The sequence below is a fragment of the Octodon degus genome, unplaced genomic scaffold (assembly GCF_000260255.1).
Source record: "Octodon degus isolate 3935 unplaced genomic scaffold, OctDeg1.0 scaffold00028, whole genome shotgun sequence".
Lineage (NCBI taxonomy): Eukaryota > Metazoa > Chordata > Mammalia > Rodentia > Octodontidae > Octodon > Octodon degus.
Window position 1 is genome coordinate 10,637,140 of NW_004524604.1, and position 6,995 is coordinate 10,644,134.

Sequence of the window (6,995 nt, forward strand, 5' to 3'; positions counted from 1 at the left end):
TACGGGCAGATACTAATTTTTCTGTTTTGTTTGTTGATGCATTGCTGCACGGTGCTGGGGAGCTCCCACATAAATATGTATTTGTAAATATAAAGTTGGACCTATGGATTTAATTAGCTGCACATAGAAAACAGAGAGAAAAAACTGACTGTACTGAACATGTACATACATTTTTACTGTCATTAATCTTTAAACAATACAGTGTAGTAACTATTTAGATAACATTTACATTGAATGATATATTATAAATAATTTTGAGATAATTAAAATAGGTAAGAGGATGGGATATGTATAGTATGTGCAAATACTAAGTTATTTTATATAAAGGCATGAACATCTGCAGAGTCTGGTACCCTTGGGAGTTCTGGAATCAATTTCCCATGTGTGCTGAATATATTTCCAAATATTTATTGCACTCTTATTGAAATTATTGAGTGGCATTTGGCCCAGAAATTCCACTTCTAGGAATTCATTTTATGATATACATGGATGCAAGGTGACATGAATACTGAAAGTTACTGAATATCCCAAAGGATTAAGTGTTCCTTGAAAACTTTTAATCTTTGTTGTTAATCTGGGGAATGAATTCAAGGCCTCACATTTCCCAGGAGAATGTCTCATCACCAAGCCCCTAAAATAAGGGATTGATCCAAGTTACAGATCAAATCTAATTAAAAATTGATTTGTGCTCCACTCTCAGGTTGTAGGGCTGACGTTGAAGAGCAGATCACTTTTATTCAGAACTAAGTACATTTTCCTTGTACATCTGAGAAAACGATGGAACATACACTTTAGCTTTAGCTTCCTTTGCTCCTGAGTACCTGAATAAAGCTATAAGTTGAGTACAAAGAGATGTTTTGTTCCCACATGCTAACAGTGCTGCTGAAAATTAAGACCAGACACTTTCCTCTTTACCAAAGAGGTGCCAAGCATGTGTCACCCTACTCAGTGCTGCTGCCCCTGCCTGCCTATTCTAAAGATCAGGGAGTAAGCTCGGGGCCAGCGGCTCTGTCTGTAGATACGTGAGGGCTGGGGCTGGCCTTCCCCAGCTGGCTGGTGTTCCTCTTCATGGAGGCGCACTGTAGCATCACACCAGAGTGGAGACCATGGTGGAGGTGAATGTGACGGTGCTCCCACGTGACAGTGCTCCCGGAACAGGACGGAATCTAAGCATGAGGATCTCTCGCTTCCTGGAGATTTCTGCAAGCAGCAGCCCAGCAGAGATCATCTGTTGCTGAGAGGGAAGAAGGGACAGAGAGGGTTATATGGCTTGAAAGAGGCAGCCCCATGCTCTTTGGGGAAATGGAGGATATTGGTTTCCAGTATACTGGGTATTCATGCTTTTTCTTTTCTTTTTTTTTAAACAGGGTCCTTGTTACATAGTCTAGGCTGTGAGAGGGAAATCTTTTCCATGAATTTGGAGGAAGACCAGTGGAAGATGCGGTAGGAGAGACTTGTGCCAGAGCTAGAATGTAAGAGACCATTGAGAACCACTGATGCTATTGCTTGAAGGGAGATAAATGTTGTGACAGATGCCTGCAATGCTTTTGGCAAGGAATGGGGTTCCATTTGGTATGCTGCACTTCAAGGTTAAACTCTTCTATGTCACATAGATGTGGCATGTTTTTGGCTCAGTGCTGAACCATGGGGTTTGGGATTAATATAATTGTGGAAGGCACTGAGTCCAGACACAATTGCACAACAGTTTGGTCAGTGACATTTGACATAAATTCCTCATACATAAAAATTACTCCAAAACACCAGGAAAGGATTCTAGAAAAATAGTAAGAAAAGAGAGAGGTCATCAAAGTTTATGCACATGTTTACATGTTGCATTCATTTTTCCATACATGATTAATTTCATTTTTGGGGTGTGTTGAGTAAATAAAAGTTGTGAAATCGCCACAAAGTGATTCTGTGTGTACAGACTGTGACTTGAAAGGGGGACTCTCACCCTGTCATCTTGGCAGAAGTGCATTAGACTTGCAGAGGGGTGTTCTGACGGAGAGGGACATGAGGACTGGAGGCCATCCACGCAAACATCTGCCACCAACCTGGGGCCCTGGTATTAAAAGGATGAGAGGGAGAAATTATGAAATGGTAATATGAACAGTAAAGATGCAGTCTCTGCCTTCTTTGGGAGTAGTCTCTGTCATCGAGAAATGCACTCCAAGGAGTCTACTGGAACTAAAAAATATCCCCATTGGCTTCATCTTGATGTCTGTTATCTAGTCAAGCTACTGGGTGTGAGGTCAGGCTGGTGGTGCTGCAGTGGGTGTCTCCCCAAGGAAGGGCTCATTTGTGTATCAGCCCCTCGTGGCTCACACACATTCCACTTTCACTGAATTGTAAGATGGAAGCTTGATGTTTGTTGATTTAAAACCTGGGTGGTATGAGATGTCAGGAAGTTATTCTGCTGCACAAAAACTGACATTTTAGGTTTTTGGTGAACCTTATGGTCCTGGAGACTGTGTATTTACTTTTGGAGAATCATGTGTGGAAAGGGTAGAGTGCCCACTGGGGGGCTTGGAGAGGAGGAAGCTGAGGAGGAGGCCAAGACAAAGCCTCCAGCTGCCCTAAGGTGATGCTGGCTCATCTGACCAGGTGGACAAACACTCTGATGATCATTTTGAACACCATCTAAAACCACAGAGGTTAGAAGTGGAACGTATTAGCTATCTTTTGCCTATGCAGCATTCTTTCTCTCCTTTGGGGAACTCTTCCTTCTCATCAAGGTCCTCTGCTGGGCTGAGCCATCCTCAGTTCTGAGAGAAGTCACTTGAAATAGGTGTGACTTAGGGAACTCTCTGTCCACAGTGATTGCTATAGGCACCAGGGAAGACTCCATTAGAGCAGCCAGGCTGAGTACCCAGCTTTGAGGAGGCTTTACTGAGAGGGAGGGTGCTGCTTTCTTTCTTTCATTTTAATATTTTTTTTTTTCGAGAAACAAATAGCAAAGAGACAGTTTCAAAACCAATTAGTAGGACAGTTTCAATAATTAATACATTGCATATTGTTGTTTTCATAGTGGTTATTTATAGTACAAGATGCAGACATGATATCCTGTCCACAAACACTATGAGAACAAAGCTTTCTATTCATTGAATTATGAGAAAGTAGCTGTATATTTATCCTAACTATTTTGAATATACAGACACAAAATGGTCCTTCATTTGTATCCCCCTTTTTTGTTTAGTTTTGTCAGAGAAGGATGTTTCATTGTCATTTAAATATTGTAGGTGCGTGAATTCAGCAAAATATTCCAATATAGTCCAGCAGTCCATAATAGTAGGGGGTTTTCCGTAAGACTGGCAATTTCAGAAGTTGTTACTTTGAGCCTTTTACAGTTTAACATATTAATATGGCTTTACTTTTTATACCTTGTTTTTATACTTTTCTGTTGGGTGGTTAAGACCAAGATAAAGCAAGACCTATATAACAATGTAACTTTTGTATCAGACAAGGTCAGTCAAATCCTCTCAGGATTTATCCTGAAATCCTGTATCAGAGTTTATAGATCCTTTGTCATTGTCAGCCATGTGGATGAGTCATGGCCATTGCTTGACCAATTTGCTCTCTGTGAAAGCCCAAGAGAATGTTTTCTCCCTATGTGACTCTCCTTAGGCACAATCTGCAGAATCGATCACTTTTCTCTGTGACCCCATAATCTCCTTGATCAGAAAATTTGGGACATAACTGAGTTACATGATGTTGCAGTACAGGTTCTCCTATGTCCTGAGTCTTCACTGACCTTGAAAGGCTAGGGCCAAAATGTTGGCTGTGCTTGTAGCCCTTCTTTTTCTCAATTTTTGTCTGCAAACTTAGGTTGTTAGCCTTCCAGAAGACAAGCTTATTTTCATTACCCTACAGCATAGGCAGTTGAACTTAACCTCACTATTTGAATATCAAACATCTTAGACATAACATGGAACAAGTATTTCCATCAAGTATTGATATGCTAAACTTTAAGTCCCTATAGAATATGAAGAAAAAAATTTAAAAAAAGGAATAAACAATTACATATTTTTACACAGAAATTTAGAAATCAAACCATATCCAGCATTGTAGCAGGACAGTCCTGTGACATATTTTTTTGTCTCTTGTTTTGATTTATTATCTTTCTTTGTTTTTAAACATTTACTTGAGAGATAGTATGGCAGTAATTGGTATGACATGACAAGCAGTACGTATTTAGAAGACCAGAATGGCAGGCATTCCAAGCATGACTACCATTACACATTGCTATCTTCAGTGCAGTTGCTTAGTTCACAGGTATGAGCATATATAGTTAGTCAGGGTGAGAATACTTCCAATTAACTGCTAGTTTCAAAAACCTGCTGAAGATTCTCAGGATCATTGCCTTACCCATTTTGTGCATATAAATGTATGGCTTTTCTCTGTCATGCTTCCTAGCTTTTCTCCTTGCCCTCTCTTTGTTATCTAATCCGTAAGTTCTTGCTTTCCTTTTAATTGTGTTATGCCTTTCTATTTGTATTTCTTCTTTTGAGTTCTTACACTAGGGAGACTATACGATATTTACACATGTGGATCTGGTTTATTTCACTTATGAGTGTATCTTCAAGTGGCATCCACTTAAGTATAAAGGTTTTGAGTTTACCATTCTTTATAGCTAATATTCCATTGTACAAAAATACCACATCCTTTTCACCCATTCCTCAGGTGACGGGCATCTTGGTTGTTCCCATGATTTGGCTATCACAAATTATGCTGCTATAAACATAGGTACACATATATCACTATGATGTGATGTTTTCAGTTCCTCTGGGAAAATTCCCAGTAGGGGGATAGCTGGATTAAATAGGATTTCTAGTCCTAGTTTTTTAAGGAGTCTCTACACTGAGTTCCATAATGGTTGCACCAGTCTACATTCCCACCAGCAGTGGAGAAGGGTTCCTTTTTCCCCACAGCTTCTCCAACATTTGTTGTTGGTTGATTTTTTTATGATAACCATTCTTTCTGGGGTGAGATGGGTGGGGGCAGGTTTCCAGAGGGACTGGAATAAAGGTGGCGTTGGCTGAAGCTGTGGGGTCCTCTTGTTCACCTGTAGGTGGCGCCAGCCATGTCTGTGTAAAGTACAGAAACAAAGGAAGCCAGGAAACTGGGTGCTGACAAAGCCTTGAAACCAAGCCTTGAAGCTGATGTGAGTTAATGTATCTCATCCCTAGTGTTTTATTTTGCTCAACCATTTTGAACAAGGCTTTCTCTCACAGAGGTTTCTTATCTGTTACTTAAAGTGTTATGAGAAGATCACAACAAAGTAATTTCAGACGCAGGAAGAAATCAGGAAAAAATCAACTACACGGATTAATTTTCATAAAGGTAAAAAAAATTACAGATAAAATAGATAATTTAACATTGAGATGTAAAGAATCAAATATTAAGAGTGTAACAGTTAAAAAAAGAAAAAATATAAAAGATTGAAACCCATAGATAAAAGTTTAGAATGTAAAAAAGTAAAGGGGATTAAGAGTTGAGAAAAATAATGGAAAATAAAAATTGAGTATTACATTTTTTAAAATTGTTAAGGAGAAATGTCTTAAGAGGAAAGTAAAGACCGACCCCGGCCGACATAGTAAGCAGGCCACTGAGACTGGGCGTGATGGTGCGCGCCTGTAATCCCAGCGCTCAGGAGGCTGAAAACAGAAGAATCACTATGAGTCTGAGGTGCATAGATCCTGAACCAATACATTAAGAAATATATAAATAAAAATAAAATAAAAACAAAAATCTTAAATTTTAGAGAGCAAGGGGCAGGGGAATCAGAGTACATCACTGAGAATTCACACATTTCAAGGTAATGGTGGATGAAAAAAATTCCATTAATTCTAAAAAATTTCATTCTGTGGAACAACAAGCCAACAAGGCAGAAAGGCTTTGACTGGAACTAGTACTTGTAAATATGTCCACCTCATACTGACTCACAGCAGTGCGGCAGGGAGAAGTCAAACAGCCTTCCTATCCTTGGGAAACTGGAAAATTGCTAACATTTGTTTTCCTTTAGCATCACCACATACGATCGGGGCTTGTCCACTTCTCTATTGATCGGCCTGAAAGTTTAGCACATTGTGGACAGAGCTAATAGAACATAGGTATGGACAATAAGACAATTGGCAGAAAAAAAGAGTTACTGGATAAATTTTTTCCAAACTCTTTCCTTATAAAGAAGAAATATGTGGAGATTATATCAGAAAAAAAAAATCCTGTGATAGCTGCCAAACATCATTAAAAGTGTTTAGGATTCCATTTCAGTTTTTGTGGATATGGGACAGCTGATTGTAGCTTCTGAGATTCATACAGTTTGACAACAAAAAAAGGGATTCTATATTCAGTAGAAGTAAGTTTAGACAATATTTTAACAATTAGCATTGCCCCCTGAGGTTCAAATGTAAAGAGAATTCAGTTCCAACTGAAAAACAATTGATATAGACAACCTTTAAAACTCTTAGCAAGTTTAGAAATGGCAAATGGTCTACGTTCATGTTTTCTAATTCAGTAGACGAAAACCCAACTCCATGTTGACATCCCAGAGCAAAGTGAACTATGAAGTTTCACTTGTTATTTTGTTTTGGTGTTTAATCTGTTAATGAAAGCTATTTATTTATTTTTACTTGTTATTTTATTATTTTTTGCTGTAGTAGGGATCGAACTCAGGACCTTGTGCCTGCCAGGCAAGCACTTATTCCACTGAGCTATCTCCCTGTCCCTAAAAGCTATTTTATTTATTTATTTATTTTTTTTTTGGTCACAGAATTTTATTTTCAATGAACATTTCAAGCAGCACATGGGATTAGTCTCCAGACAACTGGTCTACAGTGGTTTCTCAGCACATGTCACATAGCAACGGAGGATAGCAAGAGAGTCAGCTTTGCAAATAGCTTGTATTAATTTCAACTTCATTTTTCTTGAAATATTCTGTGATTGTCTTAAGATAATAAAAGAACATTTTTTAAAAGGCTTAGTTTCATTTTTTCCTA

At 38.6% G+C, this 6,995-nt stretch overlaps 1 long non-coding RNA gene across 1 annotated transcript in view; it reads left to right on the forward strand.

Annotated features, from left to right (window-relative positions):
• Positions 1 to 1,373: 1,373 nt before the first annotated feature.
• The window catches only part of LOC111816204, a 10,489-nt gene continuing 4,867 nt past the window's right edge, over positions 1,374 to 6,995 (forward strand). The window contains exons 1-2 of the long non-coding RNA XR_002820652.1: positions 1,374 to 1,472; positions 5,069 to 5,161. This is a non-coding gene — a long non-coding RNA (uncharacterized LOC111816204). The remainder of the gene's footprint in view (positions 1,473 to 5,068; positions 5,162 to 6,995) is intronic.